Source organism: Mus caroli, unplaced genomic scaffold, assembly GCF_978045245.1.
Source record: "Mus caroli unplaced genomic scaffold, Mus_caroli_1 scaffold_16, whole genome shotgun sequence".
NCBI classification, from domain to species: Eukaryota; Metazoa; Chordata; class Mammalia; order Rodentia; family Muridae; genus Mus; species Mus caroli.
The window spans coordinates 94393470-94403979 of NW_028227271.1; the positions used below are offsets into that span (position 1 = coordinate 94393470).

The 10510-nt window shown below is 42.8% G+C and overlaps 1 protein-coding gene across 1 annotated transcript in view; it reads right to left on the reverse strand.

The window, feature by feature from the left end:
* The window catches only part of Prlr (prolactin receptor), a 179499-nt gene extending 170366 nt beyond the window's left edge, over positions 1-9133 (reverse strand). Inside the window, exon 1 of the mRNA XM_021182969.2 lies at positions 8872-9133. The gene's annotated coding sequence lies outside the window, so the exon portion shown is untranslated. The remainder of the gene's footprint in view (positions 1-8871) is intronic.
* Positions 9134-10510: the final 1377 nt, after the last annotated feature.

The window sequence follows — 10510 nt, forward strand, 5'->3', positions numbered from 1 at the left end:
TGGAGGCACTGATCAACTGCATAGTCGAGAAGTTGGTAAATACAACCACTGTCAAAATACTCAGAAAAAAACTAACTATCTGAACGTGACCACTCCAGCACATACCAGAAACACCGTAATCAAAACCACAAACCCTATGAGATTGGTCTTGACACAGGATGGAATTTTGACATCAGAAGGTAACAAGCAGCAAACAGAGACTTCTCCTTGGATGGAATTTAGTTTTTTTGTGGTTGAAGAAGAGAAGCCCCAAATTACTAGTGTTGCTAAGTAATACTACATGCTACTGGATCTAGTGCAATCCCAATGGTCCTAGTTGGGCTAGGGTGGGAACAGTTATATGAGACAGTGTTAGGTTTGTTAACACAGCCTGGCCATTTGGAAGTTATGCTGTTCCAACTTCTAAAACTGTACACTCAATCTGACAACTCCTCTTCTCCACCACTGCCACTTAACCCAGCCTACTCTCTCAGTGGCTTGTATATCAACACTTAACCCAGCCTACTCTCTCAGTGGCTTGTATATCAACAGTCTATGGTCCTTTTGCATCTGGTTCACAGTCCATCACCACAAATGTTGTTAAAACTTTATTTTAAATCCCATTCTTCCCCTGCCTGGAAATCTCCCAGCGATTCCTTCAGAGCAATGAATAATTCTAAGTCTGTCCCATGATCTCAGACACTTACTCTTTCCATACCCGTGTCAGCCCCGTGGAGTCCACTCACGTTAGCCTCCTTTCTTTTGCTCATATTCACCATACTCTTGATATTCCCTCTTCCTGGAGCCATTTTTCTCTCAGATATTTATATGGTTTGCTTCTTGGCCTTGGTCTGATAATTAGAATACATATCCTAAGAGAGGGCAACTCATGCAGGCCTGTTCCAAGTGAAACTCCTAAGCCTCTAGTTCCTGTACTTCGTCTTCTTTTTCTTCTTAGCATTACCTTCTTTTGTGATTTTTAAATGCGGATCTAAGTTATTTTATCACTGGAGTATAAATTGCCCCCAAATACCATTACTCCATCTCTGGCTCTAACCATGGGCCTGTAGAACCTGTCCAAATGGAAAGTGAATGAGAAAAAACTGTCAGATGTTCCCACTGCTCTGTAAGCAACAGAGCTCTGTCCATCGGTCTCCCCGAGACCTCTTTAGCAGTGTCTGTGTTTTCTATTAACTGTGCAAGCTCAGAACCCCAGGGGTGATGGGAACAGCTCATCATTCTTACCTTTGCACTCTCCTGTCAAGTCTAACCTAAAGCCATGGATACCTGTTTACATTAACACAACTTCTTGAGAAGGGTTGGTGTCTCAGACTCAGCTAGAGTGTGGATAATTGGTCTTAGGATTATTCTCTGCATCCCAAAGTCTTGGATATAGAGGGAGATTTGAAATTGACTATTTCCAAACAAATTTTCATTTTTGTTTCCTGCCTAGACCGTTGCAAGAAGTCTCTGAAAGTCCAGTGATTTTTTTTTTTCCCCTTCCCAGGTCTGAAACATCATTATACAACCTAGTTAGTTCTTGGCCAAATTAACTTGGTAAAAACTGTCCATGACAGTCTTTGGAAACTATCACTGTCATTGTACTTTTAATAAGGGTGTGAGTATGCTAAGAATGGAACTAATTGACCTGATAATGACATGAAAGCAACTAAAGATCAACACAGCAATTGAGAAATTCAATACATGGGTAGCAGGCAAGCTCAACCTTTATATTTCCATCTCATAATTATTAACCTTCTGGCAATCTGGCTTTCAAATTATATATAAGAACTTTTCATCATAAGGTCATTTGGGATGACTCTGAGGTTGGAGTCTGCTTAGAAAGGGAGAAAATTTAATATTATGTTGAAAATCACACCCTGACAACTAAAAAAAAAAAAAAATTCACACAAGCTTAAATGTAGAATAATGAAATTGCCACAGGAAAGGGTGGTTTGGATTTCTCAGTCATGTGACTTAAAACAAGCAATAAAAGACACAGATACAAGCAATTAAGATTTGGGTGACTGCTGAGAAGCAATTCTCAGGAATGCATGTCATCCTCACGTGGAGAACTATAAATAAACGCAGACTCTCAGGCCCCATTCCCAGAATCCTATTCAATGGGCCTACAAGTAACTTTTAAGGCTCCCAAGGTGATCTTCCTGTGCAATCAGTGTTGCGAACCACTGGGTTAGAGCTTGCTTTTTGCCATGGCTAAAGCTTTTGGCAGTTGTTCTTATGTAGTAATGGATTTGGAGATAGAGAGAAAAAAAGAGAAGCATTTGAGGCTGATGTGAACTGACCTGCCTCCTTGCCTTAAAGAGTCTGCCATCCTTCTTGTGACAGGTTGGCTTTTTTCTAACATCCTTTAGAAGAAATGCCAGTCTCACCATTGGCAAAGGACTAACTCATAAAAGGTACTCTTTTAAAAAAAAAAGTGCAGCTTGAAGAATAAACAAACAGCCTGTGAAATGAGAGAGAAACTTTGTCAAGAGACTAATATCTAGGATTTAAACGTTATGCAAAACTGAACACTCTATCCACATAAAAAAAAGAACCCCCCATGACCTGCCAGCCAGCTAGGAGGCTAAGAACATTAGCAGACCATTCTCAAAAGAAGAAACACAAATGACTAATTCTTATTTTTTAAAAAGTGTTTGATATCAGCCGGGCAGTGGTGGTGCACACCTTTAATCTCAGCACTTGGGAGGCAGAGGCAGGCAGATTTCTGAGTTCAAGGCCAGCCTGGTCTACAGAGTGAGTTCTAGGACAGCCAGGGCTATACAGAGAAACCCTGTCTCAGAAAAAAAAAAAGTGTTTGATATCATTAGCCCATTAGGGAAATACAGACTAAAACTAATTTGTGTTGGGAATGGTGGACCATGCCTCAGTATTCACGAGGCAGGGCCAACCAGGTCTCTGTGAGTTCAGGGCCAGCCAGGGCTACATAGTCAGACCCTGTCTCAAACAGACAAAACTACTTTTAGATAACATCTCATCATCTACCTATGTCAGAATGTCTGCCATCAAGAAGCTTAACAACAAATACCATGCTGGGGAAATAGAACTTGATTTATCTCCGGTGGGTGTACAACTCGATTTGAAGATTTCTAAAAAAATTACAAATATAACTATCATGTGACCCAACTATACTACCCCTGGGCATATACACAAAGGTCTCCACATTCTTCACAGAGAGAATTGCATATCCATATTTGTTAATGCTCTACTCACACGAGCAAGGAAGTAGAATGAGCCTAGGTGCCCGTTAGTAGATATATAAAGAGAATGTTCTGCACATAAACATTGGTATTTTATTCAGCTGAAAAGAAAACTGAAATCATGAAATGTGTGAGAAATAGGTTGGATCTGGAAAAGAGTATATGAAACAAGATGAACCAAACTCGATAGGGGAAAAAATAATCCACACATTCTCATTCGCACGTTGATCCTACTTTGTAACGTATTCATCTGTCTGTTTGTCCATCTTAGGCTTTATATATAGGTATAAATAGCATAAAGCCTAAGAGACTAGGAAGAAGACCAAGAGAGGATACAAAGAGGTACTGAGGATGAGTTGGAGGAAGAGCAATGGGACACACAGGAAATGAATGTAGATCATAGATTGGGGGGAATGTTCCAAAGGGTAGAAGGTGGGGGAGAAGGAGTTGGGAGGTTTGTGGGGGGAGGAAACTATTCATAGTTTATTTGAAAATGCCATAATCATATATAATGTACTGAATGAAAAATTTAAAAATAAAATAAAATAAAAATCGGGGTTGAGGAGATGGCTCAGTAGATAAGATCATTTGCTGCTCTTGCAGAGGACATAGATTCAGTTCCTAGTATCCATGTGGCAACTTATAATTCCAGGGAATCCTAAGCCTTCTTTAAACCTCTTTGGACACCAGGCAGGCATGTGGTGCATGTATACACATTCAGCACTCATAAACACAAAGTGAAATGAACCAATCTAAAAATGTAAGAATAAATAAAATAAAAATGAAAGGTACAGTTATAGGAATATGGGCCCTTTATTTCTCTCCCTCTCTCATTTCTCTCTCTTTCTTTCATTTCTCTCTCTCTTTCTTGTATATGAAGGGGTTAATATCCTTTCAAGGAACAACAAGAGAGATCAGCAAGTTTGTGAGGCACTGGAGTCAAGTAAGAATACAGCCAGAGTCCTCAATTCCAACAGCAAGAGTTTTGAATTATAAGTAGGCATGACCAAGTATCACTTGAGTAATGACTGGAGCCTCATGGAATATTGTCAGGCTGCCTTCTGGCAGCTGATAACCATTACTACCCAGTGCTGCTAGCTTAAGGAGGTTTGTAATCTTTACCTACTGATGTGTTGCTAACACAAATTCATTCATACAAAAAATGACACTGTTGGAAACAAAGACTTCTGTCACTAACAGGAGGCTAGGCAGACTCACTTTGGGAACCTAATACAATATGGAGAATTCAGAAGCTAGGACTCTAATCTCTGTCACCTCTGTCCCAGCCAACACGATGGCCCAGGGCAAGTCATTAACATCCATTTCCCTATTGGTAAAACTGGAGAAATAAAAAGAGCTATAGATTATCATAGATAAACCACCTTGGATCTTAGTGGGTATGGAAATAAAGCCCTTTGGAGTGACTGTGCACATCCTGGTGAATGAAAACAAGTAGGAGCTACCAATTGCCCACACTTCACCGGGATGGATTATGTGGCACACACCCAAAGCACACAAGGCACAGAAAGGGCCAATCAAAATGAGGGATGGGACAAGACATTTTTTTTTTTTACAACTAACTGAATTTGAGGCAGACATGAGAAGAATGTTAGCCAAACCTAGAGAAATAAAGATTTGTCCAGGAGAAAGTAGAAGGAGGATATTCTTCTTATATCTTGGTCAAGTATCAGTCTTAAATAGTGCTGTGTCAAGCAAATGTAAGTCACTAGGTAATGTGATTGAAAATTTCTATTAAGCCACATTAAAACAAATTAAAAGCCAGTAGGCAAATTTAATTGATTTTCCATCTAAACCAGTTTATATATAAAGTTTATAATTTTAATACACAAACTAAGATTAGGAACAAATTTACCTTTTGTATGTATGTGTACGGGGCACTACATGTTTGGAATTTAGAGTGTTTGTTACAGTTCAAGCACCTTTCTCTAGGGACTCGCCTCAGTTCAAGTCCTCAAGAACCCCATGCGATTCTACAATCGCTGTGTTTTCTTCATAGAATTTATCAATATCTGGAGTGACTTTTAAGACAGATTTATTTATTGTCATCATTATTTATGTACATGCACTACGTATCCTTATGGGCATGAGTGCCACAACATTTATGTTTCGGACAGAAGTCAACTTTGTAGACTTGGTTCTTTCCTTCAACATTTGATGGGTTCCATTGATTGCACTCGAGTCTCCTGGCTTTCATGACAGATGTCTTTACCCACGGGGTTGTCTCACCAGACCCTGAATGATCTCTATGTGTTTCTTCATCTACCTGTTAACTACCTCTGTTCCTTACATAGAAGCTCCACAAAAGCTAGATTTCTGCTCTTTCTTCCCTTGTGCAACCACACACACAGTAGAGCACAGCAGAATGAATGAATGAATCCTTAATACTGGAAGCAAATGTAAATAGTGTCTTCACACAAAAACTAGTAGAAAATAAAAATCCCAGAGTTCTTTGAACTTGAATGAAGTGCCCAGGGCGTGAGTGGCCGGCAGCCAGCCTGACCAACCTCAGCCTTATCTGCTCATACCGAATCTCACGTATCTGAAATTTACCAGCCGAGCTCAGAAGGAGTCAGGAAAAATGCTCTCCGCAGTGGCTTGTTAATATGTACCACAAGAATCTGTTCACATCACTTAAAACCATCCACCACATGTGCTTGTCCCTGCCCTTGAAAACAATCCAAGTCCAGTTGGCATGATGTAATGTTCTGATATTGGGAAGGTTGGCAGTGTTGGATAATGGGGAATGAAATGGATGTCAAAGTCTGACAGACTAGGGCTCCTACCAAAGTGTGGGTTGGGTAAATTAAGCAAATGCTTCTAGTCCTCACTTTCCTCACCTGTAAAACTTTACATGATAACTCATACCTTCAGTGTTTCTGTGAGAATTATCTGAGGCTCTGTATGGAAGGATTGAATACCCTTTGCTGTAAAGGTTCAGTGGCGGGTATCAACATTACAATCTCTGCATGTAAGCACTCCAAAGAACACGCAGATCATCAATCTTTCCTACTCTGTGCATATGCAATTTCCTTTTTTTTTTTATAAAAGGTTTGATATTTTCTTCTACTTGAACCTGAGAGGCCAGGGAGGTGGAAGAGATGCTAAGTCGAGTTGAAATCTTAACTTGTACCCAGCAATGGAACATAGCAAAAGAGCCATTTATTTTGACAGAGACAATTTGTACCATGTTTGGAAATAGGTCTGGGGGACTTCTCTGGTTTCATACTCGATTGCTTATAGCTATAGGCAAAGATGGCTATTGTGTATTCAAAAATCATAGGCCAAAAAGGACCGGGAAGAAAGGCTGAGAGTCCATGCCAATCTGAGAAGTGCTTGCTATAGCAAAGTTAAGAGAGTAAACTTGATCCTGCATTCTGAATCTCTCTCTCTCATCTTGGAGACTAATGAGCTGGTGTCATTCAGTCTCCTGGTAATAAAAGCCCAATAGGATAAAGAACTGCTCTAAAGACCATGAGACCAGTGGGCACTTGCAACGTCACACATTAACATTAATGAGAACAGTTGATCACTGAACATGAGTATTTACTCAGCTACCAGGCGCAGAAGTAGAATTATTCCCCATCTTGCAGCCAGGAAAAGAGAGGCACAGAGAGCTCCAGTGACTCTCTGAATTGTAGCTACAATTTGAAGCACAGCCTTGAGGGCCCCAAATGCCTCCTGCTTTCTGCTGTACATCTCCTGCGCTATTGGCAGAAGACTCCAGTTACTGGAAGGTGTGAGACGCTCTAGACCAGTGGTTCTCCAACCTTCCTAATGCTCTAGACTTTGGCTCTAGGCCTAATGTGCTATACAAAGTATATATACCCAAAGTATCTAGGCACACTGTGCTTGGGGAGCAAACTAAGCTTTGTCTCCAACCAAGCCTTGGCCCTATTCTCTGACTCCCAGCCAGTTGCCCTGAAGGGCATTGATTTCTGTGGACACTGGCGTCTCTCCCCCCCCCCCCCCCCCGCACTCGCCACCCCCATAGGTTGCTTTCCAGAGCTGTTTGTGGACAGAAATCTCCAGGGTAGTGGTTATCATCCTGTGGGGTTCGACCTTGTTGGAGGGGAGGGGATAAACAACCCTTTCACAGGGGTCACCTAAGACCATCGGAAAACACAGATATTTGTGTTAAGATGCATAACAGTAACAAAGAAAATGATTTTATAGCCAGAGGTCACCACAACATGGGAACTGTATTAAAGGGTCACAGCATTGGGAAGGCTCTATGGTCCACCATTAAGAGTTGAGAGGCAAGGTCTGGTAGAAGCGCAAAGACTGATGAACGATCTCTGTGTGGGCAGCTCTAGGAAGGCGAGCCATCTCTCTGAACAGCACAGTTGCTTCAGACCCTCCCAGTCTACTCCCACATCCATTACAGCCACCAGCAAAAGCTTGGTGGGATGTGTCCTGATGCAGCATCCTCAAAGACAAGGGGTTTTCTGGCATGGCCAACAAGGGGTGTCCTTAAAATTTCTTCATCTGTTCCTTAAGTGCAGTTTCTACCCTGGGGAAATAACTCACAATCCATTCTCAAAAGGAATCAATTTGTGAAGAAATCACTTTGAGAAAAAAAAAAAACAAAAAACTCCACTGAAACAAAAAATCAAAATATTCCGGTTTCTGTTCTACTCAGCACCTCTGTTCCATTCAGCACTTATAGCAAGAATGATCAGTTTCCCTAAATGTACACACAGTAAACTGAGGCCAGGAGAAGGCGAACTCCCACGATTGTAGTGCCACGGGAGGCAGATCTAGGATTGGTCAAGACACTCCGGTGGGAAATCTTTCCCAGCCAATTCCATGAATGAAGATTAAAGGACGCTCCCACCCCCGTGACATTAATAACAGGTTGCAAACGTTTTCAAGTTCGATCACAGAAACCCCAAGTTGCTTCTTATTAAGGGAACTTGGGTTGCTTCCTTACCACACAGGTAGAGGTCACTAACAGGATATTTTTCTACACAACTGCAGCCCTTGCCTCCCCCTGCCTCAGCATTAAGAGTCTGGGTTCCGGGAGGCTATCCCTTCTGTTCCCTGATCCCATGATCTTTGCTCCAGCAGTGTGTCCTTGCTTCTACCCCTAGGGCTTGAATTCCTAGCAACTGCCCAGGCTCCGCTTAGCTGCCTTAGGGAGTGGGGGTGGGAGCTCAGGTGACTCTGTCTCTTCACCTGGCACCCAGCTGTGCAGCCGGCAGGAGACTGCCCAAGTTAGCTGCCACCACGTCTCCTGCCCGAGCCCGTTCAGCCTCCCCGCTATCTCCCCAGCTTTTCATTTCGACACAAACCACCTGCAACCCCACCATCACACCACCGAAACTCATTCGCAAGGGCGCGCTTGCAGGGTATATTTTAAAACACACTGAGAGCAGTTGTAAAAGCTGGGGTGGGTGGCCAAGCCCCTTGGCATATATTTAGCTTTTCTCGAAAGGGACACCAAGGTTTGGCTTCAGGCAAGCTCACAGCACGGGATGGGATTTCCTCGCGCCCGCGGGCTCTGGCTGCTAGCTGGCATTTCCCTAAGCTGTCCGCGCCTGCAGCCAACTGTTCCACTCCCACTCGCGGCCTCGAACCCGCGGCCCTGGAGAGCGCCCGCCCGCACCACCCCTGGCCACGCGCAGCCTTGACTGCCATGGGTACTCACTTCTGCTGGAGAGAAAAGTCTGCCATACCAGGGGTTGAGCACTTCCTGCAAAGGACGCGAGCTTTTTCAGTGACAGGTAAAAGCTGTTTCCTGAGCCCCGTGTAAAATCCAGAAAGCAGGAGACGAGTGAGTGAGACAGAGCAGGAAGGCGGGGAAAGCCCAGCTCAGAAGACCCGGCAGTCTGGGGATTTTAGCCTCTGCTCTGCAGTCGCCAGCCGCGTGTCTCTGAGAAGAAGCTCAACTCAGTGCACTTGTTCACTCTTTCTTCACTAGAGGAGGAGTCAGTGTTGCAACATGCATGTTCCTTGCTGGAGGCAAAACAGTGATTTTTCTCCAGCGTGCAAAAGGTCCAGAGACTGCCAGTTTTACAAGGTGACGGAGATAGTTGGGGGAATCAGAATGCAGAGAAAAGGTGGACAAGGTAATGTCTGACTTCTCCCGGATCCGTTTCGCATGTTCAGGGGACCTTCTTCCATCAAGACTACCACTAAAGAGACAAAACAATAATAGAAATGTCCTTTAAGTCCTGTGACCTCAAAGATGTTATTTCTCCCAGTAGCCAAGATGAGATTCGGTGTCAAATTTCTTTCCTTACTTCCCAGCAAGCAACACCCAGCAGCCAGCCGCCTGACAATACTTGAGGGGGGTCTAGGGATTTGAATCACACCTTCCCTGGGAAGGAGGAGGAGTCAGAGGAAAGTGGTCGAGGAAGAATAAACAGGGACCCTTAAAGGACGCGGTTGCTTTCTATTTTTTTAACCCAGCAGAACTTCCAGGGCTCTACTTTATGCTCGGCCACATCAAAATAGTCCAGGTACACCAACATCCTCAGTAACCCATGAGTCGGCCGGCTCCTTTCCGCAAATGCAGAATGCACCTCCTCAAAAAAGCTGCACCATCTGACTGTTATTTTATATTATGTTTTTGGTATTAACAAAACACTGCTTTTCCTCTTGCACCCCTCCCTATGTTCTCTTGAAAATAAACTATTAAAACAAAAAATACCAGTAGCTACTTGGATCAAATAGTTATCTCTGAACAGGTAAGTGATGCCATTGATTAACACTGTGTCCCATTGTTAGGTAAGTTAGAGGGCCACGATGGGTGGTTATTTTGAACAAGCTATTGAATATATTTTTTCATCATTGAAACATTGCCCTTTCTTCCTCTGATTTGATTGACACTTTACAATAACTGGCAAATCACATTCATTAATGGCTTTCTGCCACACTTCAGGAAGCTACTGGAAATCCCATGACGTTTAGGCAATTCTCTTGCATTAGAAGAGGCATTCACATGTGTCCTGCACAAGATAAACCATGATCTACCCCTGGTTTTCAGAGTCTGTGGGGTGTGTATCTGCTGTGCACAGGCTATGCAGGCTTCTGGTGGCTGAGGTGTACCATTGCTCACAATTACCTTTGAGAGTGTATAATACAATGCCCATTCATTTTCAAAACTAACAAGTATCCTCTCCAATGGCAGAATACAGACATTCTTAGTGGCCAAGTTACATCCCAATGAACCCATTGTTAAGTTTAAGATATTTTAAGAAAAAAATGGAATAAAAACACCTGTTGAACATCATAATCTAGCCTTGTCTTGCCTATCAGATATGCTTAGAACTTGTATATTTGCC